The 24,308-nt window shown below is 38.7% G+C and overlaps 1 long non-coding RNA gene across 1 annotated transcript in view; it reads right to left on the bottom strand.

The window, feature by feature from the left end:
- Positions 1 to 14,621: 14,621 nt before the first annotated feature.
- Positions 14,622 to 24,308, bottom strand: part of LOC141971437 (uncharacterized) — a 75,748-nt gene continuing 66,061 nt past the window's right edge. Inside the window, exon 3 of the long non-coding RNA XR_012635280.1 lies at positions 14,622 to 15,366. This is a non-coding gene — a long non-coding RNA (uncharacterized LOC141971437). The remainder of the gene's footprint in view (positions 15,367 to 24,308) is intronic.

Genomic DNA, 24,308 nt, shown 5'->3' with positions numbered 1-24,308 from the left:
CAAAGGCTACTTGCAGTGCTGTCCAAACCAGGCAGCCTCACTGTCATTAAGCCTTTGTTGCTCCTAGACTAAAGAAGCTGCAATTTCCTCAATGTTGGCCTGATAATGGGGCCATCTGGAAGCCCTTTTTCCTGTGGACACCTGGGCCTCTGGGCACTTTATTCTTGTGGGCACCTTAAGGAAACAAAAACTTTGGCAAATCCTTTCAGGCACTCTGCAAGGGATAGCAGACCTCTGGAAGGTCTTCAAGATGTTATTTAAGTATCACAGACTGCAGTTTCATTGTTGCTTTTGAGACAAGACAAGACAGGGATGCTTGTGGGAGAGAGGCAGTCTGACCATCACAATGTCCTGCTGAGCATGACCATCGCCCCCGTGGGCCCCTTGATGAAGTGGGGAGAGAGCTTGTCTGGCTCAAAACCATCCCACACCCATGTGTATTCTCGTTTTCCCCAGAAGCTTCTGGGTCTGGCTGACTGACCACAGAAACACAGAAATTAAAGAAACAACGAGGACAGGAAGGACAAGTGAGACAACTTGTCCTTCAGCCAGCCAGCCAGCCTTTCAGCCAGCCAGAACTGCTACTCAGAACAGTTAAAAATGATCATGAAACAGCAACGCGAAATATGTCTGAAACTACTTTCAGAGATATCTCACCAGATGCTACTTAGCAGCAGTGTCCACAGAAGAGAATTTGAGAGAACTGCATTAATCTTCAGAAGGACGTTAAATTTCAGCATTGGATGCAGCCAAAGGACATGGTGAGGTAGAAAAAGCCTTGTCAGTTTTACTAATCTGTTGTCAAGATCATCCCTCTCTTACCTTCTACTTGTAAGGACTTCACACAGTTACTTTCTAGGATTCAGTTTTTTGAGGAGTTTATGGGAGCAGAAGGGATTTAAGAAATTTTAATTTCATAGGAAAAAATTGACAGGGTGTAAGAGGTACATCAGTGATAAAAGGAATTCTAGGGAATATGTGGGCCTTCTCTGGAAGCAAATAGGAGTCCTGGTCACCCAGGACATGGAGAAATCTGAGGTAATCAGTGACTTTGTTGCCTCAGTCTTCACTGGCAAGAGCACCAGCCGCACCACCCGACACAGAAGGCAAAGGCAGGGACTGGGGCAATCAAGAACCACCCACTGTAGAACATCAGATTCAAGACCATCTAAGGAATCTGAAGGTGCAAAAGTTCATGTGACCTTATGGGATGCGTTTGAGGGTCATGACAGATCTGGCAGATGAAGTGGCTAAATCACAATCCAACATATTTGAGAAGTTGTGGCAGTTTGGAGAAGTTCCCATTGACTAGAAAAGGGGAAACATAACCCCCATTTCTAAAAAAGTCAAAAAGAAAGACCTGGGGAACTACAGGACAGTCAGTCTCATCTCTGTACCTGGCAAGATGATGGAGCAGATCCTGATGGAAACTGTGCTAGGGCACATGGAAAATAAGGAAGCGATTGGAGACAGCCAACATGGCTTCACTAAGGGCACATTGTGCCTGACAAATCTGGTGGCCTTCTACAACAGGGTTACAACTTTGGTGGATAAGCAAAAAGCAACTGTCTTCATCCACCTGTACTTGTACAAAGCATCTGATACTGTACTGCATGACATCCACCCAGTGGATAAGGAATTGGCTGAATAGTCTCACTCAAAGAGTTGTGGTCAACAGCTCCATGTCCAAATGGAGACCAGTGATGAATGGCATTCCTCAGGGGTCAGTACTGGAACATGTACTTTTAACATTTTTGTTGGTGACATGGACAGTGGCATTGAGTGCTCAGCAAGTTTGCTGAAGACACCAAGCTATGTGGTGTGGGCAACACACTGGAGGGAAGGGATGCCATCCAGAGGGACCTTGACAGGCTTGAGAAGTGGGCCCATGTGAACGTCATTAAGTTGAACAAGGACGAGGACAAGGTCCTGCATATGGGTTGAGGCAATCCCATGCACAAATACAGGCTGGGCAATGAGTCCAGCGGAGAAGCAGAGAAGGATTTGGGAATATTGATGGATGGAAAACTGACTATAAGCCAGCAATGTGCATTCGCAGCCCAGAAAGCCAACTGTAGTCTGGGCTGCATCAAGAGAAGTGTGATGAGCAGGCCAAGGGAGGTGATTCTTCCCCTCTGCTCTAGTGAGACCCCACCTGGAGTAATGTAATCTGGAGCTCCCAGCATAAGAAGGACATGGACCTGCTCAAGGGAGTCCAGGGGAGGGCCATGAAGGTGATCAGGGGGCTGGAGCACCTCTCTATGAGGACAGGTTGAGAGAGTTGGGGTTGTTCAGCCTGGAGAAGAGAAGGTTCCAGAGAGATCTTGAAGTGGCCTTCCAGTACTTAAAGGGGGCCTACAAGAAAGATAGGTAGGGACTCTTTATCAGGGAGTGTAGCGATAGAATGAGGGGTAACAGTTTTAAACCGAAAGAGGGTAGATTTAGGTTAGATGTAAGGAAGAAATTCTTTACTGTAAGGGTGGTGACACACTGGAACCAGTTGCCTAGAGAAGTTGTGGATGCACCCTCCGTGAAAGTGTTCAAGGCCAGGTTGGATGAGGCTTTGAACAACCTGATGTAGTGGAAAGTGTCCCTGCCCATGGCAGGGGAGTTGGAACTAGATGATCTTTAAGGTCACTTCCAACCCAAAAGAAAAAAAAATTAATTAATTTTTCAAGTATGACATTAAAGTACTTTGGGAAGACTGAACCAGAAACTCAATTGTTGAAAAAGCCCCCCCAACAATAACATCCAAAGACACAATGCTGCTTGAACTCAGACTGGCCTGAGCAGAGCCAAACAGTGCAGAGGAGTGACTCAGCATCAGAAGCACAACCTGGTCCTCCCATCCCAGCATCATCCTCCCTGCCCAGCTTCTCAAACTCTAGGAATCCATCAGATTAAAACCAACATACAAATATTTCTACTTTTTCTGTTTTAAAATATTTTCAAATGACTAAAGTAATTCTATAATAAATAGCTTTGTTGTTTGGATGAGGCTTTATATGACACATGTTAGCCTGGAATGAGTATTTATAGCAGAGTTTAAAGTCCCTGAAAACAGGGATTTATATTTTCAATGAAAAGGTTGATGAGTTTTTACTGTAGCTATATTAGCAGACCATCCTATAATAAAAAGGTGCCATTTTAACAAGAGCACTTATAAAAGCAGTGTAATGTATTCATGAAAGAATGAACTTTACAAGGTGAATGTACAATTTAACACAAATACTGATGCTGAAAAATCAAACAGCAGATCACAAGAGCAGTCTGTTTAGCGTAGTGTTTCTCACAGACGATCTGATTTTATAGACTTTTACCAATGAGAAATACAACATCTTCCATCAATAACAATTGTTAAAGTCTTCATCCATTTTAATAGCTGATGTCTTATACAGCGCCATATTTACTTGGGAGAAGTTTATAAACAGAAGTCAACGGATTAATTGCATCAATGGTACTCAGTGGACTAACAGTATAATACTAATAAGAGGGCCTGTACATGCAAATTCAATAAATTTCACTATTTTAAAATGTATGTCACTTAGAGCAGATAATCAAAATGTCCTTTAAGGAGTTAATTAAAAAGAAGACAAATTCTGATTCCACAGAAGATATGAGAAAACTGCGCAAAAGATAGAGGGAATCCTAAGAAGAAATATGAGATTTTTCTACAGATCACACAAGCAAATCTTGTGTAAAAACCAGGATGATGTGTTGCTCTCCTCCCTTGAATCAGCATAAAGACAGAAAAAAATATCTTTGTACAAGGGGCTGTGGCAGAGAAGATCCCCCCAGACCCACCATGGAGGCCAACCAGCAGTCTTCAGAAAGACCAACCTGTAGCTACTTTGAAAAGTTATAGCTGGTTCAAATGTTGCAGCCCTAAAGCTCCTCTTACAAAAGGACTCAAATAAACAATGAAATTATCAGCATCATCTGCTCCGTCCTATTGTGCTTCTGTTCTGGCTGGTGTCTTCAAAGCTGAGTCAGAGCTCCTCTCCTAGTACAGATGGGAGTGTATTTCACAGGTTGGGCTGTATTTGTCATGCAATACATATTTTGACAGCACAAGGAATCACTCACTGCAGTCTCCAAGCCCTCTCTCAGACCACTGCTGACCAAACAGCCCTGCCCAAAGCCCCCCTTTGGTGGCACTACTCCCAGGTCTTCCCAGACTGTAAATCTGTGAAACTGTAATTAGGGCTAGACCTAAAAGTAGCCTTTCCACTTTCAAGAAAAAGTCACTGAAAGTACTCTTGTGAAGTACTCCCTGTAGGGCAATGAACCTGTCGGTCAGTAAATATAAAAAAGCCCTAGTTCCACAAACACTTACACACCTGCTTAAATTTAAGCCCCTTAGTAGTCCCTCTGTGTGTCAGTGGGTCTTCTCACTTTAAACCAAGCAAAATCTGTAAGTGTTTATAGGATCAGGAAACAAAGCACAAAAGTTGCTGGTCTTCTCCCACACCATCTAGAAGAATTAGAAATAAATCCTACCAATTTGTAAGATTCATTGCAAAAGAAGACTACATTGTGTGGCTGTTTTGTTACTATAAGGAAAGCAATACAAGAGAGAAAAGAACGGCTACCTGTTTTTTCTTCACCTTTATTTAAAATTCGATGCTGTCTTTTGCTTTCTCTTACTTTTTCTTGCCTTGTTTGTTTCCATAGATGAACAAACTTGTAGACTCTTGTTTTTAACTTACTCATTTCATTTTGTAATAACATGAAACAGTCTGAAATAGGGGATGATTATTACTTCCACTGTTCATTTAAAAATAATTTCCGTGAAAAGAAAACACGGTATGCCCCCTTGACTGCTTACATCTCCACAAAACATATTGGAGTTTTATTATTTCTTTCACTGAGCTGATACTGTTAAAACTAGATGTCAAGACCTAGAGCCAGTAAATGTGTCATACTGATAATGTGAGAAGACATCCATATCAGAGATTCTTAAGGGTTATACAGTGACCAGGTGTCATGGTTTAATCACAGCCATCAGCTCAGCCCCACACAGTCACTTTCTCACTCTCCCCCTGGTGCACTGGAGGAGAGAATCAGAAGGACAAAAGCGCAGAAACTCGTGAACTGAGTTAAAGACAGTTTAGTAGGTAAAGCAAAAGCCACGCATACAAGCAAAGCAAATAAAGGAATTCATTCACCCCTTCCCATTGGCAGGCAGGTGTTCAGCCATCTCCAGGAGAGCAGAGCTCCATCACACATAGTGGTAACCTGGGAAGACAAATGCCATCACTCTCAGTGTCCCCCCCCACTTCCTTCTTCTCCCCCCAGCTTTTATTGCTGAGCACAACTACATATGGTATAAGAAATACCTTTGGACAGTTGGGGTCAGCTGTCCTGACTGTGTCCCCTCCCAACTTCTTGTGCACCTGCAGCCTCCTCACTGATGAGCAGGTGCACAAAGCAGAAAAGGTCTTGGCTCTGTGTAAGCACTGCTCAACAATATGTAAAACATTCCTGTGTTATAAATACTACTCTGAGCAAAATACCAAAACATAGCCCCATACAAGCTACTATGAAGAAAATTAACTATCCCAGCCAAAACCAGTAGAACAGACAATGGGCCTCCAAAACCCATTAACAAAATTATAAAGACACTTAAAATAAAATGGGAAAAACCGGTGTGGACTTTGAATACTCCCATAGAAAATATACCTTTATGGACACTAATTGTATGAACTGAAATTTCTTTATTTAAAATTAGATATTTCATTAGTTAGAAATGTATGCAAAATTATTACTAACATATATATATATATATTTAAGAGTTCCATATATACATTTTTAAAAATCCTTTGCACAACTGCAATCTGTGCAAGATGAGAAGTGCAACAGCAGCTTTCCAGTAATTAATTAAGCAGAACTGAAGGATTAGCTGGTTGATAAAGACACTCACTTTGTCGATAATATATTACAATAAGACATGGGTTCCATCCATCATAAAGAAAATATTTTAAAATATCATTATACCTAGGAAGTGAATATTAAATATTGGAATTCTTTCTTTAATATCAAATGAAAATTATTTCTCTTACTGAGATTGATCTTTATGATCTGGCTCATAGTCTGGAGGAATAAGCGGTTCCTCACCATAAAAAAAGCTAGTGAATTTTTAATATTTTATTGTAATGTATACATGAGTTTGTTAGAGCTCTTTCTCATTGCTATGCATCTTGTTACCATTAATTTAATTTTTTTCTGCTACATCAGCAGCTGAAAAAATATAATTAACTACACAGCAATGCTTTTCTGTGTCCCATATCAGATTTAGAAAAATATGACATAAATTCAATGCTTGATCCTGAGACAGTCTAGTTCCTTCAACCCTTAATTTTTAAAGAATCAGAAAACCAATGAAAGTTTGTATCTCAGAGCACCTTGTTGGCATGCTCAACTGAACTCAAGCACTGTTGATCAGCTCCCGTTATTGGAAATTGATTCCCCTGTAAAAGTGACTAATTCCCTTCAAAAAGCTGGATAATTCAGTGTGCTCACCTCACAGTGCACACATGTTTCCCATTAAAAAATGTCAGGAAGCAAGCACATGTATTTAAGGAATAAGTTATGTTCCTTTGTGCATGATTGTTCCGTAAAAGAAATTTTTTCCGTCCCTTGAAATTGAAAACCTTATGTCCACTGCAGATAATGGAAAAAGGTCATTAACTTCAACATGCTTTACATCAGGCCCTCTATACTTCTAGCTGTTCCAGACACAGATTTCCCAATGCCTAATGTGGAGTTAGTCACTTAAAATAATTCAGAACTTTTACAACACTTCATTATGTACGATACAACTTCTTTCACAATAAATCCTTTCAAATACAGTTTCTGTTCAGAGAAACATGCTCATGATTAATTCATTATGTGTATTTAAGAACTGCACCCTTCTCTAAATAAAATTAAAGATGAATTTGCTGCAACTAATACCTGCAATACAATCACCAAGTTAATTTCATGTAAGTATATCGGTACTTATTTGGGGAAAAATACTTATATGAAACATTATTTTTAAAGTTCGAGTTTAAATCCATATAGTACACTTTAAAATGTTACTAATACCACAAATTTGTGAGACTATGACAAAAAGGAGTTCTATTTCTTAAAACCAGAGGAGGAATGCTATTACCCCAAGAAAAACAGAATACCCCAAGTTGATTGCTCTCTCCTTGCTTTCTTATATGGTTGGATCTGCAATGGACCCTTCTTCAGCCCCCTTTTGATGGGTTTCCTTGTAAAATTGTGAAGAAAGATCACAAAAGCAAACAAATCAAATAGCATTTGACCTATCCAATTTTAAATTAAGGTACTTAAATTCTTTCCTACTATCCAGATTTCGAGAGACACTATGATCTTGTCTCTCTCTCTCTAAACATAGAATTTGTCCAAACTGAATTGTTATTGCTGTCTCTGTTTCTAATCCAGGTTTCATCAGAATGAAATCCAAGGTTTCTTTGTCTTTTCAGTCACTCAGAATTTTTGTTTAAATTTTTCAAGTTTTGTCCTGAGAGACTGAAGCTGTGGCACTGTTTTTCTTCCATACCCCCCTAGCTTCGCATCCATACTTCTGCTACAATACCTACCACGCTGCAGTTATTTAATTAACTGGTTTCAAAACTCTTGTGGGCTGTCTGTGGCTAGTTCAGATATTCACAGATCTCAAGGGCAGAAAGGATCACAGTGAACATCCATCACAGCCTATCACAGTCCATAGGACTGCTCTTCATCAGGTTCTGCCTTAAATTGAACGGTTATGCTTGAATTAGCCTGGAGCTTTTAGGAAAAGCAAACAAACAGCTATATCAGTATAAAAGTTACCCATACTAGGGAAGCCAAACTAACCTTCATTACATGGTTCCAGGGTTCTGGTTTTTAAAAATGCTTTATTTTCAGGATGAATTTTTTCACTTCAGCTATCATATTTCAGTTCTCCAAAAGTTCATTATAAATAATATTATTAAAACAATTATAATGGATTTTAGAAAAAGGACTCTGTTCTCTGTTAAACAAGACAGCTTGTCAGAGAAGGAGATAACTAGTTAAATGATATTGATGAAAGATTTCATTTGTGATAAGTTCAATTCCCTGTCACACACCTGGGGGGATTCCAAAGTGATTAACTCATTTTCAAGATCACGAGGCAATATGCTTCCTTCCCAGGCTATTCCCACGTACAATGCATTCACTCAAGTTCCACTCCTGGCACGGAGGCAACAGTTATTATTATTGAGAAAGTATCACCCTTCTGAAAGCAATTCCTTCAGCCATTATTCCTGTAGAAAGCAGAGTTATGGCCTTGTTTTAAACAGCAATCAAGGAAAGCTATGGCAGATTTCTAGAGAATGTCCCAGTTCTCAGGTCCCTCATGGTGTGTCCTGTCCTGTTGGTTCCTTGGTTCATGAAAGAACAGACCTCCTGACTGTTGGGGCAAGTGTCCTTCCCTCTTGTCCATACTTCCTCCAGTATATCAGGAATGAGAAGTCCCAAACTCAAGTATCTTCTCATAATATATCGAAGTGGAATCCAAAGTGGAATTTTTTATCTAAAGGGTTTTATAACTTTGTTTTGGACAGTTGGCCATTCTCTCAATTTTACTACAGCAAAAAGGGAGGTAATTATTTATTCTCATCTCACAGAATGTTGTAAGAATAAACCCTTTAAGCAAAAGAATGCAGATCACCACAGAAAGTAGAAAACATCAATACATAAATGGAAAGCTCAAAATAAAGCTGAGTCTATCACACCTATAAAATTACTTGAGAATTTACTCATGTCAGAGACAAAAAGAAAGCAAAACCATTGTTAGGATGAATAGAATAAATTGCAAGTTTGATGTAAACTGGGATTTTGACTAATTATTTGGGCATAATATTTCAGAGTTAAGATTAATTGTCTTCCTGTCTTAAACTGAATGCAGGTGAGTTTTGGCGGTTGTTTTAAATAGAGTGCAGCTCAAATTTCTGGAAAGTGACAAGTGATTCTCTTTAACATCTGTTCATGCGTATGTAATAAAAAGCTTTATTCTTTCAAAAATACCAAGGAATCCTTCATACATTTTTTTCCTTTTTAACTCTGACTTCAACCTCTGATGTCATATTCTCTGTTCAGGGAGAGCTAATGGAACTAAGATAAACAATAGCTTCCTATTCTTCATAGCTTGTTAACTCCTTCTCTCAAGTTACAGCCATAGTTTATGATGTGTCTGACGTCATTAGAAATATAACGGTTAATTGCTGGATACTGCAGAGACACAAAACCTGTAGGCAACCTCTACATCTCTGCAGCATAGGAGTGTAGGCTCATCTGAGGATGAATGGAGGTGAGGAAGATGACTGGCATAACATTGCTATTGTACACTGAGTAAGACAAGCCTGAATGCTCAATACCTGGCATTTAGCAAGAATGTTTTAAGATGCTATCCAGCATTTATTTTGTTTGCCTGGTGTCTTCCTCCATTATAAATTCTCTCTATGTATTAACCACTGCCCTCCTGGCAGGGACTTGAGTAAGCTGTTAATGGCTTTGGTGTTGGGGAAAAAAAACATTAAAAAATCGTGTGTCCTTGACATGTCACTAGTATAAATAAATATTTTCAGAGAAGGATGTGAGCCTAGATGCTATAATTTTTACTTGACAGATTAGGACAACTGGGTTGAGAGTATTTGACAGCTAGATACAGTCTGATTTATAAGACTGAGTAGGGAAGCATGACAGACATATGTATTTATTAAAGATACATTTACAAAATGTCCCAGTTTAATTTGACAACACTGCCAGCTAAGGCCTCAGGAAGTCCAAGGGTATTACTCTGTACATATCATCATGACATTAGATTTTCAGTAGAAATTAAAAATCAGAAATAAGTAGTTTTAGTGTCTTAAATTTACAAATTGTATGTGCATCCATGTATGCTATAAAACCAATGTATCTTTTAACAAAATAAATTACAGAAGCTGAATTATTCCACATACTTACTGGATGTAGAAGAAAAATGCATATGTATAATACATATACAGTACTGTACAATATTATTACTATTATAAAGTAGATATCTGGAACAATACTTTCATGGTAACATAGAAATATTTTTGTCGTTTATTAAATATGCAGCTAGCCTGTACAAGTTAAAACTGAAGAGGACATGCACAAGATGCTTTTTCTGCCCTAGAAAGTTATGAGAAATATATAGAAATACTTCTGCCACTGAAACAATACTCTACTGTGTCTTACTTTTGAAACTCAGCTTTCTCACCATAGTCACTACGACTCACCTCATATTTATATCAGTCAACATTTTAGAGAACCAGACAAATTGTACTTGACATTTGCCTGGCTCCCTAAAAATTACTTCTTTTAAAGATATATTTTCAGTGTTTCTTACTGATACAACCAATAGGAGAGAAAATTAAAGTAGTCAATCAGTTTATCTATTTGGCATTGATCTCTACTTCCAGCATTTTGATAACTTCAAATAAGTGAAATCATACCCCTAATACTCCTATCTGCAGTGCTGGAGCTACAAAGTTATCCATATGCCTTCATCTTAGGACAGGAGTACAACCACAATGGCATCAAAGCAGCAACTGACAAGCGTTGTAGTTTAGATAACTGTAAAGTCAAGCATATGTGTAAATCATATGTGCTAGATGGTACCCATCACAGGACTCAACTGTGGCAAACAATGAGAGATAAAATTCCACCTCATTTTAAAGAATGAGGCAAAACTTTATGAGATGAAAGCTCATCAGGAAAGATGGTGACATTCTTACTAAACTGTTACTAAGACTTCAGTCTCTTTTTTAAATGTAAAATTTCCTGGGTGGGGAGGGAGAAAAGTTTCAAGATTTAGGTTTTAAATTTTGTAGTGACAACGCCGAACAAAATAAATTATTCCATGGAATTTTAATGCCCTCTCTTCCCTGTCTTTTCTGTGAAATTCAAAGTAGCGACCAACTCTTTTTAGAGCCTGAGCATGCTTAGTACCTACAGACATCACATTTCTAGTACAAATGAGTACTGCAGCAAAGCCAGTATAATCTCCATGCAGATAAATATGGTAGTTTTATGCAAACAGTATTAGATGTGTCTAGAAATCTCAGCAAACTTAGTCTAGGCCAGACATTTGCACTGTCAAACAAATTTTATGCTCTCTTGATAAAGCAGGTGATTGAACCAATACTGAACAAACAACCCAAGGTTAAAAACCAAAGAGCTAGTCTTTTGAGAAAACTTTTCCAATCAGAATAAGTGGAAAATTTTCTCTCCTATATCTAGCATAACACTGCAAAGGAGGTAAGAAACTACAGGAAAGAGGCGGGACAGTTAGTAAGATAAAAACTAATTCAAAAAACCTCATTATTTTATGTAGTGAAATTGGACAATTCGAAGTAGCTGAATATAAACCAATCTTAATAACTATTTTAAACATGTGTCAAGCTATATTATCTCCCAAAACAAAGCGATAGTCTTGTCCTACTTTGCTACAGTCCATCCTTTTTTCACCCACCTGTTTCTCACTTAGAGACAAGGCTATAACTCATGCCCTATCCTGGGAAAATCCTTCACACTTTTGCTTCTCATCTTTCTTACTGACAGTCAAGTACCAACTTTAAGATCAAAGAACTGTTGTGAATCAATAGACCATAAATTAGTAGCTTTGATAAATAAGGAGAGAAAACAATGCACAAGAAACTGATATCTCAAATAAAGAACAAGTAGAAAGAAGTAAAGGAAGACAAGATTTTTTCTAAGATCAAATTCTTTGTTTTCCCCAAAGGGCGGCATTAATTTGTGGGCTAGAGTTGTTAAAAGTCATCCCTAAGAGCTAGGACCACCCATCCACAGCAAGCTTTAACTGAATTCAAGTCTTAAAAAAAAAAAATAAATCTATATACTGCTGCTATATACCTCAGGTCCAGTGTCTTTACAGTGTATCAGGATAACTCAAATGAATGCTAATATGCTAATAAAGATGCTAAGTGTAGTTAAAAACACAGATTTGCCATGGGTAAAATTTGCCACTCCATCTATGTGGTGTGAGAGCAAAGAACAAAAACCTTCTGTAAAGTTTGCAGCTAGGTACAAGAAATAAACAGGTTTTTCAAGGAATTGATTACCGCTCAAAAATTGTTTCCAAAACAGAAAGGAAAAAGCTTTATCCACTAAAAAGACTTTCTAGTGCATGGTTTATTATTGAGAAGCTTACTTCTTTGTAAGTAATGATGATAATTTTAGATGCATTAAGATCTTTGATCTCAGCTGATGACAGTAAAGTTCATAGTTATGAACTTAAAAAAAAAAAAAACACAGGAAGAAAGTAATAAACTTTGCAGCTCTTAAAAAGATACAGGCTATGACATGTAGTTAAGTCTTCTGTTGAGCAACAACCTTAATCACTGAGAATTTCTCCACTTTTCATCTTATTTCTGTTTGTGGTTTTGAGCCACAATAAAATAATGTTATTTTATTTTTTTAATGTTATTTTTTAGGTATTAGGTGAAAAGTCCCTGTATTTGACTTGGGTAAAAACTGATAGAAAAATCTGACCCCAGATCCAACCCACAGATAGAATTCTTGGACATCACATTTTCCTGTTTTCTTAAATCTGGATGAAAAACATAAAAATTAAGCTTTAAATGGAAATACATTTACAAACTCAAATAGAAAGCATCTTGTGCCATTCTGTAATAACTTCTCAGTCTGTATGTTATTACTGCTATTGAAAAAGATGGCAAGAATACAACACCAAAGCTCTGCACATGATTAACTTTTTATTCTTCCTGTAACTTGCTGTAAACCTCAAATGAACTTGCAGGTTGGCAATAGCATGTTAAGAGCTAAATGCCAAACTGCATGAGACATTTTTTCCAAACAGCATCACCTTCCTTGGATGTGGTTCTCTTCTCCTCTCCCCTCCTCTTTTCTCCCTTTGTCCCCCAATAGCTGTTAAAGCTGGTTGGATGTTTCATTTGTATTTGGGACTTTAATCCTTCAGAAAGGTCTCTATCCTATACATAAAATTCCCCATGAAGAGAATTTTCCTCCTTTGAGCTCTAGCCTTGCTCTTTCTGCTGAGAAACACTGCAAAAAGATCCAAATTATTCTGACTAGCCTGTCAGCAAAGAGCCAGACTGGGCTTATCCACCCATTTTCCACAGGTCCCAGAAGAATAATCATGTCACAGAGTAAATACGCACCTTCAGCCACTGCTTTCCGTGCCATATTAGGAAGTAACGCTGGAGATTCAATGTCCAGGGAATCAGCCTGGCTGGCTGCCTGATCCTGCAGGGAGCTTTTCAGCTCTCAGGGTCATGAGCCACATGTGTTAGCCAGAACAACAGTCATCCTCAGATTTTGTAAACATACTCAATGACATGTCCAAAGGTCATTGCTAAAGGCCATATTTTACAGAAACACCAAAAGACTTAAAATACCTGCAAAGGGTCTGCCCAGTACAGGACTCGAAGATGAAAGCCTGACAAGATTTTTCACAAAGAGTCAGCTTTAAGACAGTAAGGAAAAAGGTGCCTAAGGACTAAGCTCCTTTAGGCAGCAGTCAACCCAGGTACAGGTGAGATGAAGAGTGGAAGTTCAACTTTGCTGAAATCCCATGGGTCTACTATCAACATTATCCCCGACAATATTGTTTGGGGACCAGATCTGATCTCCAAGTAATGAAGTAAGCTGGTGCCTTTGGGTTTTGTTTTTCAGGGCTTTTTTATTTCTTAGGAGGAAGGAACAAGGTTTGGCCAAATCATCTCCTTGTTAACATGCTTTCATTTGCTGAACTCATTCCCATTACACCCAGCAGGTGAAAAATGAACGCACTTACACAGCAGTGTGATGTGAAATCTTGATAACATACTGAAACAGCTAGACATTTCAATCCTTTGCTGATAAATTTGCTCCTTTGAAAATGTGAAACATACTTCAAAAATATCAATGTGATGCCTCAGTGAACATCCCCTTATTGAAAACCTGAGTAACGACACATTTCTGGTCACAAACAAATGGCCTGACAAAGTCCAGATACAGACAGTCAAGGTCCTGTTCTGCCTTCACATTCACAAGACTGATTACAGTGGAAATGGCCCCCCATACACTTCAGGGCCTCTAGTCTATAAAACCTTTAGGTCCGTTTTGTTGTGATGATGAAAGCTTTCCTCTTTCTGCTACCAACATTATTTGCTATCTCTTGTGAACATTATGGCATTTTGCTCGGAAAGGGGGATAGCTCTATCTGAATCACTAGAAATGGGGGGAAAAAAACAAAATATTGAAAACCAAACATGCTCAAAGCTATAGCAGCTGCAAAGGATACTAACTCTGAGACATCCAATTCACTGTGGCTCTAGCAGTTCAAGTTACCCTAGGAGTTGTTAGATACATTGGAGATTGAGAACTGATGATACAGAAAAAGAAAGAAACCAAGCACTGTGAAAGAAAATATGTTAGAGAAAGTGCTAGAACTGACGGATTGAAAGACATGACTGGTGACATGGCAAAAAAGGAGTCTGAGCAACAACACAAAAATGAAGAGATCAGAAAGTAAGAGAAGAAACACCAACAGATAGCACCATCAAGTAACAAAGGAGGAATTTTATTTCTTTTGCAAAACAAAGCACATGTAAATTGAGAGAAGACATGTATCAGAATTTAGGTGAGGTTTGACTGTCAGCTTGAATTTTCAGGAACTAAAGATAGAAAAATGATTCAAGTTGTGTAGTTGTTACATTTTCATACCTTCATTTGGCAACCTGGAGTCAAAATTTGTACTGAAAGGCCTTGCCTTTACAGTTTTCTGGTTTCATTTTCATTGTGGCTCTTTCTTCAGTGTTTTGCATGTGCAAATGGCATGACCAACTACTAAATCCAAGCCACAGCTTCATTTCATAGTTTCCCTGGAGTTCAAAAACCAGGACTGGAGTGTTTTTTTTCTGAGATGCTGTTCCATAACCCTAAGTTAAAGGCTGGCCAATACTTTTAACACCTCCTAAGACCCCCTGTTGTTTGACCAAAGGCCTTGGAAGGCATTTCTGACAGCTGGTATTGAGCTTAGCATCCTGCAGAGCTTGCAAGACGTCTACTGGCATCCTACTCATGCCACCCCAGTGGTGCCGAAGGGCTGAGACAGCCCCCAGCCAGGCTCCGGTGGAGTGGTGGCCAGTGCCCTCCCTCTGCTGCCCTTCAGGAATGGCTGCAGTGCATGACCTTCCTTGACCTGAAGTTCTACTACTGTGACTGTGGTTAGAGGGAGGGGGATTTTTCTCCCAAGGTCTTCAGCTCCTGTTCAAATCAGTGAGTCTTGTGCGATCAGGGCTCCTTCCCCTGTGACTAAGTGCTCTGAAAAACAGAAAACAGATGACTGGGTAAAACATCATATGGGATATTAATAATGTAATTTCCAGACTTCTAAGGTTATGAAGACTTCAGCCATAAAGGGTGTTTATTATGTAACTGTTTCCCATCAATTTACATATATAAACTGGTAGGAAAAAAAAAAAAAAAAGTATAGTACATTACAATGATTATAGTTACATATAACATGTATCTCAAGAAAAAGAATACTGGCACTCCTGTTTGAATGGATCTCTTCTATGTTTCAGAATACAGAATAATTATTAATATCATATATGCATATATGTGATGTATAAAACGCTGTGATGGAGAAACAACAGGAACTCTACCATTACAGTTTAATTCAGTTTTATACTGTACTTAAGGAGTTTATGTCTGCACTGGTCACTGTGAAAAGAATAGCAAACTTCAAATGACAGCAATCTACACACAAAAAGAAAAGTTTTATTCATGATACTTACGAAACTATCACTGTTCACAGAGTAAGAGGAGGAGGAATTAAAAAATGTGTATGAAGTAAGTAACAATTTTAAAAGTGTGATTGAAAAGAATGTATTTCATATATCTTCCTAACTTTCAGTACCTTTTCACATCACAAAAACCTGTTAGACTTCTTTGATGATCATCTATGTAAAAATTTAGCTTCATATGATCCCTGAATTTTAGATATGCAGTATGAGAGGGAAAGATTATGACACAATAATATTCATCAATATTGTAAGTTATTTTGAACTGTTTCTGACACCTGCAATGATGAAAGCAAGTTTATGTCACATTTGCAAACTCAAATGAAATTGTTTGACTTGAAATATTAGATTATGGTTGCTATTGATTTCTAATTCCGCAAACAAAACATGACAACAGGCACTAACAGAAATTATAGATTTTGACTTTGAGGACCTCCAAAAAACCAAGCCATTTGTAGTACTGGTGCTTACAGGTGTTAAGTGGTAGTAGTATTCTGTTCTCTGGTTGCTACTGTTAAGAAGTAACACAGGTTTGTCTTTTACCACGAAAACATTTCAGAAGTATCAAAAAAAAAAAAAAAAAGTGAATAAATAAACAGGAAAAAAGAGATAAACTGAAAGAAAAGGAATACCTGCTAAAGCTGGGCTGCTTGATAGTTTCATGGCAGAGTTCTACAGCTATTAGATGCAGTATCATGAAATATGTTCCTGTTGCAACCACAAAATTTAGCGCATTAATAAAAACAACTAATCAATACAGCAGTACGAGCAGTTGGCTATCTGTAAAGTTCAACATTTAATCATAATTAAGTCAGGAAAAGCTGACAAATACAAGTGTAAGAAATCGCACAAAGACAATAGAGGAAGTAACTGAACCCCCTTAATTCATCAATTTGGTCAAGTCTGGCACTGGCTTCAGTTACTTCTGTTTAAATTCACGTAGAATAACAATTAATCTCCAGTGCATATCTTTTCCAATTATCAAATTAAGATTTGAGTTAAATCAATGAATGAAATGATAGTTTAATTATTTTTAAACCTTATGAAATACACAATGAAGAAGAGTGTGTATGCAGATAACCACTTGAGTGTCACCCATTAAATAAATTAATAACATAAAAATAGTGGTACATTTTCTTTCCCGTGAAATATGCTGCTATCAGAGCAGCCACTGTTGGCTGGTAGATGGTTATACGGAAAACAGAGAATTTACAGCCTTGGATACAATTTCTTTTCCTAGGGCACCAGGTGTTTTAAATGCCACCAGAAGGATGCTCTAGGCAGTGCCATACTGTCCAACATGGCTTGGCATAGATCAGCTCAAAGCCTTTGTGTCTTTGCAGACTTTGATTAAGGGCCAGTGTTAGAACTCCTATGGGTTTTTACTTGATCCAGTGTAGCACAGGGATTTTTTTTTTTCATCACAGCTGCCAAAAATATGCCAGTTAAGATAATTACATTTCAATTTAAATTGGTAATTTAATGGAAAATTTTAAACCAGGATGTAGGGCAGGATATGTATTTCCAATCCTATCCCACAACAATAGTTTTTATCTGTTGCAGAAGATTTAGGGGCCCAGTTCCATGTTCTTGTCTCAGTGATTCCAGAGAGTTTTAGCATCATCCCTAGTTTTGCAGGACTGTCTCTTCAATCTATTTTAAGCCTTCAAATCTCACCTCAATTTAGTTTCATCTGTCTACTGTTCGCTGTTTCATTAACTACCTGTCTTTATGAGTCACAATACATGCAAAAAACAAAATTTTCCCGAAGATAGTTGCTCCCTTTTGGGAGGACAAGTAAAAAAACCCAAGATATTCTGTCTGCCACTTTTCTGTTGTTTTCATTATTTGTTTCGGGGCTGACACAGAAGCCTGGCAGTCGCAACATACTGTAAAGGGAATAATTTTCCTTTGTTTAGTGCATCATTTACATAATAAAATCCTCACAAAAATAACAGATGGTGAAGAGGCACTCATGTTGCCACATGTTGGAAGCATGATACAGTTCCTTGATGAACTCGTTTCTCTTACTTTTGCCTACAGATGTCTACCAGCTATTAAACCTTGAGGGTTAGTCATCTGGTGAAAGGTTTAAAGACAGGCAAAAATCTGTCTACAGAATTTTCCTGCTTCCAGGAGGAGCAAATTTTATACCCTGATAGAAATACACGATCCATTGAAAACGGTTTCTGCTACCATGAAATGTAAATAATAATCTCTATTTTCAACACTCATTGGGTTGAAATGGTTCACTATAGAAGACAGAAAATACCATTATTCCACTGAGTCTGAGCTGCTTTCTTTCTTTTTGGAATCCTTTTCTGAGCAGAAGCCGGGGACAGAGTAAGCTATGCTAATGCTGTATATTAGCAATACCCGTTCTTGGATGCATTACCATTAATGCTATGTTCAAATTAAGTGCTGGAAAACAAACATCTGTCACTTGGAATAACAGCCGTACAGCCTGAGTACAATGCAATGAAATAAGATCACTCTACACTCCCTAATTAGAGTTAATGGATCTGTTTCTGATCCCATTTACAGTGATTTTACTATCATGAAATCCATGCTATCATCTCCAGTGGAACTTCTCCTTAAAAAGAATCAGTTCCCAGGATGACACAGAGGGTATTTAGAAGAGTGATTGTTTAGTTAAGTCTAAATGTTGTTCCTTAGATGCATGTTTGTGTATTGCTTTCAGAGCTAGACTGCTGCAGTTTCAGTGTAGGGGCTGGAATAGGGAAACATGCAAGACTATGGGTCTCTTTTACTACTCCTGTTCTACCCGAAATGTGGCATTTTGTCCAGCTGTGTGGAGAGAGCAAACACTTAAAATTAGCTAGATCCCTTAGCATCTACAGAAAAAGAAAGAAGTAATGTGATGTTGGTTACATCACAAATTTGTTCTCATCATGTTAACACAGTTTGGTCTGTGTGCATTAGCATATTAACATTTATGAATGCTGAGTAGACCTTCATCCAGCCCATTTACCTTCCTGCATGCTAGAAATTTGGCCCGTGGGCTTCAGAAATGTTTTTCAGTTCAACACTACATGCTTATTCATATTTACCAACACTACTGATGTAGAGGGCAGCTTCCATTTTATGAACACCAACATAGTATTCAAAACAGGGAACCTTCCTCCCTCTGGCTCTGCCATTGGGCAGGCAGGGCAAGAGAGGTGGTTTACATTTGAGGGCCTGCTTATGAACATCCCCCACATCGACGAAGCTCTGACCTGATGCTGCAGTGCCAGAAGCAGTAGTCTCCTCTGCCTGGACTGTGTGGAAGAACCTGAAGGCACCTTGTGAAGGACACCTCCATGCTCCAAGGCGCAGGTGCTGTGGTATTCATTGTATTCGCCAAGAACCTCGACACATCAGGGTGACCTTTCATCATGTCGTCATTTAATCTGGAAAATCACATGCCTTGTAGCCCTAAATCACCAGCTCTGAAGCTGCTGAGGTAACATACAAAACCCTTATAGCCAAGAAACTGCTGCTGCAATCTCCTGCTCCCATCCCACTCTCTGTATTTGCCACTGTTCCTCAAAACAAAAAAAAAGAATCTAAAAGAAGAACAAAAGGGGAATCTATTGCCTTTGGAAGAGGGGCCATTTTTATTGATGATCTAGATGAGGGGATCGATTGCACCCTCAGTCAGTTTGCAGATGACACCCAGTTGGGTGGGAGTGTTGATCTGCTCGAGGGTAGGGAGGCTCTGCAGAGAGACCTGGACAGGCTGGAGCCATGGGCTGAGCCCAACTGGAGGAGTTTCAATAAGGCCAAATGACGGGGGCTGCCCTTGGGCCACAACAACCCCCAGAAGCGCTACAGGCTTGGGGAGGAGTGGCTGGAGAGCTGCCAGGCAGAGAGGGACCTGGGGGGGTTGGTTGACAGCCGGCTGAACAGGAGCCAGCAGTGTGCCCAGGTGGCCAAGAAGGCCAATGGCATCCTGGCTTGTGTCAGCAATAGCATGGCCAGCAGGGACAGGGAAGGGATCTGACCCCTGGACTCGGCACTGGTGAGGCCGCACCTCGATTCCTGTGTTCGGTTTTGGGCCCCTCACTACAAAAAGGACATTGAATGACTCGAGCGTGTCCAGAGAAGGGCAACGAAGCTGGTGCAGGGTCTGGAGCACAGGTCGTACGGGGAGCGGCTGAGGGAACTGGGGGTGTTTAGTCTGGAGAAGAGGAGGCTGAGGGGAGACCTCATCGCCCTCTACAGCTACCTGAAAGGAGGCTGCAGAGAGCTGGGGATGAGCCTCTTTAACCAAGTAGTAAGCGATAGGACAAGAGCTAATGGCCTCCAGTTGCACCAGGGAAGGTTTAGACTGGATATTAGGAAGCATTTCTTTCCAGAAGGAGTTGTTAGGCGTTGGAATGGGCTGCCCAGGGCCGTGGTGGAGTCCCCACCCCTGGAGGTGTTTAAGAGTCGGGTCAACATAGCGCTGAGGGATATGGTGTAGTTGGGAACTGTCAGTGTTAGGTTAATGGTTGGACTGGATGATCTTCAAGGTCTTTTCAAACCTGGATGATTCTGTGATTCTGTGAAAATGACTAGACTGTAATTTTTTCTGTTTCATGTCTGCTCTATTAAAAGCTACAGACATAGAAAGTCTAGCTAATAAAGTTGTTAATTGGGTTGCACTTTCTTCATGGAGATACACATGTACACAAGATCTCCAGTCTAAAAAAATTTGTAAAAATTCAAGATCAAACTGAGCCCAAAACTTTAAGGTCTGCATGAAAAAGAAGAGTACAGTATGATGGTTTTGAGCTCTCATCCAGACGTAAACATGATGTGAATATTTTTTAAATGTTTGGTTAGCTCTAATTAACTTGTTTGGAATTTGTGGGGTTTTAGTTGTTGGGTTTTGGGGGGTTTGTTTTGTTTTATTTCTTTGTCACATGAACCCGTCCATAAGGAAACCATATTTTGAATTGCCGGATTTTTAGCTAGCACAGTTTAAAGAATTGCAAGTCTGATTATACTCTAGCATGGAGCCTTGATGATGTGCAGTCTTTAGAATTCAGGAAGTACAACGGTTGATTTTAATGTCAGTAGCTGACACTGTGGCTGAAGCTGTCGCTCACTGTGTTCTGAAATTTGTCTCCTCAAATATTTGTTCTAGTACCAAAAGATCCCTTACTGCCAGATCATTGGCTCTGTGGATTCATCTCTCAAAGAAGGATACTCCTGCTTCAGGGTTTTCCCCAAGATATTGCTGGATGCAAGGGAACTTCCCCTTCTTCCAGGAACTCCCACATTAAAAACAACTTATTACTTTTCAGATCGCCTGGAACAACACATCATGCTGCTGTATTAGAAAACTATCATACCCCATAGGAATATCATGCATTAATGTACTAACATTAACCAGTTAATTTGAAATCACATGAAAGCAAATAGGGCATAACCAGAACCACACACTTACAAGTTTATGTAAAGATACAAGCAATAAAAGGAAAATAAATTTCTTTCATGTATTTTATGTCAAGGTCAAATCCAAAAGGCATCTCTCTCTCTTGAGTGTCACCTGACACTGACGATATCATCAGGAACTTACTACTCCTTATCCCCTTTCCACATCCGCAGGTCATATTCACAGAAGGAAATATTATATTCCACTCAGGGATCCCACTGAATTTTCTTCAGTTAGGAAGACTGTATCCTGCGGGAGAGCTGAGCACGCACACGACCAGTGTGATCAAGCAATGCCCGTTTATTACAGCTAAGAAAGCCCTTTTATAAGGTTCTCCCGCACATGTGAGTAACATGCAGTACAAGTCCTCAAGATTGGACAGTTAACCTAGCCCACGCTTTAAACCTTCTTATGATTGGATAAAAAGTGCCACATCAGCCTGGCCAGGCTTCCTGCCTTGGGGAACTTCCTCTTCCGTCCCAACCCCTTCCGGGGGTTGTTTGTCTCATCGAGTTTCTCCCCCCTCATTCAAGGTCACATCCTTATTGCATTCTTGCTTGGCTGAGGCTCTTATCAGTCTTGTTCTCACACCGGATTGCTCACATGGCCATTCTCTCACAGAAAGCCCTCTAGAATCCCAACAGTATCCCTTTCTTGCCTTTTTCCAACCTCTCTCCTTCACCATTTCCCGGATCAAACAAATCCAGAAACCTGAATATTGAGAAAGGATGAAAAATATGATCCATGGGATCTCCTTAGAGAGCTTGAAATAGGATTTTGGTTGCTTTCCTCATGAAAATCTACATCCAACTGGCAATAAAAATGCATTATTTTCCTTTCTGCATGTTCTGCATAAATTAGAGCTCCATACATACAGATATCCATCTTACATTTTAGTTGTGACAAGTACAGTTCTTAAGCACAGTATGCTTGTAAGATTATCAGTGTTTGTCAAATAAACAATACTGGGACTAGAGTATGGATGTAAGACACTGCATAATATAGATATGCTTCTCAAGCTATACCTAGCATAAATGTTAAAGTTAAACCTCTACCACAGTTCTAGCTAAATAAAAATAATATATTTGAACAATTTAAACCAAAAGTGACCAAGATTTCTGGTTGACTAGTTTGGATTTCTTCAGTTATAGATCACATAAATATCAGTAATTTGTTCATAAATAAATCTCAATAAATTTACTTTAATATTATGCATAGAAAGTAAAACTGAAGCATCAGAATCACCATCTCAATAGCTAAGAACTGTATTTAAGTATCTTGTCTTAACATTGTCTTAATATTGACTTACAACATTGACTAAGAAATCTAATGTCTAATTACCTTCCATAAATAAGATCTTTCTTTCTTTTGCAGTAGAGCTAAGATGCAAAAGAATGATGAGTACAAGCAGAGAACAAAGATCCCATACTATTCCAACGTTAATTCAGGATTTAAACAGAACTTTGAGGGTTTTAAGAAAACAACTGGCAGAAAAATGTATTTAAAGCAACAGTGATGAGTCAACTCTAGACAAAAAGAGTCAGTTGTTTCAATAAACACTTTGACCTGAAAAGGATCTGGTCCAAGCTGTTGAAAAATTTACCCTCATTCTCACTTTTTATCATCCAGACACACAGTTAATAATACCTGTTTAATGATATTTTGTGTTTCTAGTTCTAAACATCTAGAAACAATTAAATTAAAAAAAACCCCTTTCTCTTAAAAGATTATCTGATTTTACAGAAATTAGCATGTTTGATAGGCTAATTTACAGTTGTCATTAAAGGCTTTCTCCACTAGCAGAAGACAATGCATTGTCCCGCACTGCTTGACCATGGCTGCATCTGTCAGGTTAATTCTTTGCTGCTGATAAATCCATTACATCGTAAGCCATGTTTCTACCAGAACCTTTATTATCTTTTTTATTCTTCTTTTGAGATATTATCTCTCTTACTGTTGTTTTTTCCATTCTTCCTCATTCTTTTTCAGCTCCACAAGCCTATTTAACTACTGAAAGTTTGATTATTTTTTTTTTATTCACAGATGCCCTAAATTTTTATACCTCCTTTTAAGAGCCCTAACTAATATGGCCTCAAACAGACAAATAAAAGCTTCTCATTAGTCTCAATTTTAAAGGTTTTCTTATTGCCTTGAATTCAGATTCAGATTTGGTTTTCTACTAGGGGTAGATACTCACTGTCAAGGACACCTCATCTTCAGTAGGTGTCTGACAACACAGAACAACTAAACTCCAGTATTTTGCTATAATCCATTCCTACTTTCTCTTAAATTTTTACTGCAATCCCCAACCACATGGATCTCTTCTTACAAGCAATTATTTCCCATAAAACTGATTCTTAATAGTTCTAGTTCTAAGTAAGGATTTCCTTGCCTACAAACCTGTATTGCTATGCTATGCCATATCGAATAAAACAGTTGTAAATGTTAGCTTATTGGAACACAGAGGCACTGATGTGTCTACTGGAATTTCCTTTCTTTTGACACTGACACATCTTTTGCATTTGTACATGGGGTTTAAAAGCCTCCAGTGCTAGTAAAGCATAAATACAAGAATTCCATCCTGTTTGCCTTTTCAGTTCACTTTTTATTCTCCCATTCTTATTCTTCAGAGAGATCTGAAACAGCTGCAAACAATCCTCTTGCACCCTTCCCAAAGCTCTTACTCTGGAATAGCTGTGGCACGTCCCTAAGAGGAGGGAGTGGTCTCAGTTCAGAATAAATAATGGCAATTTCCATTTTTATGTCAAGTACTTCTTGTGAGCTAATTATGGAATCCACAAATGCAAGTGATAGCAGAGTACAATAACCCTACGGAAAATATTTTTTGTGGGGGCTGTGTGTTTGACAGTATTTGGAAATATTAAAGGGAAAAATAATCTCGCTACTATTGGACCTATAAACATCTTATTTATCTGCTGAAAGTTTTTGGCTCATTAATTTCTATTGCTACTCTTTTTGTTCTTGCTAATAGGCAGCAGCTTTTCAGCTTTTCCCTCCAATTATAGAAGACTCCA

Source organism: Athene noctua, chromosome 1 (genome assembly GCF_965140245.1).
Source record: "Athene noctua chromosome 1, bAthNoc1.hap1.1, whole genome shotgun sequence".
Classification (NCBI taxonomy): domain Eukaryota; kingdom Metazoa; phylum Chordata; class Aves; order Strigiformes; family Strigidae; genus Athene; species Athene noctua.
This window is presented reverse-complemented; position numbering and strand designations above follow the sequence as displayed.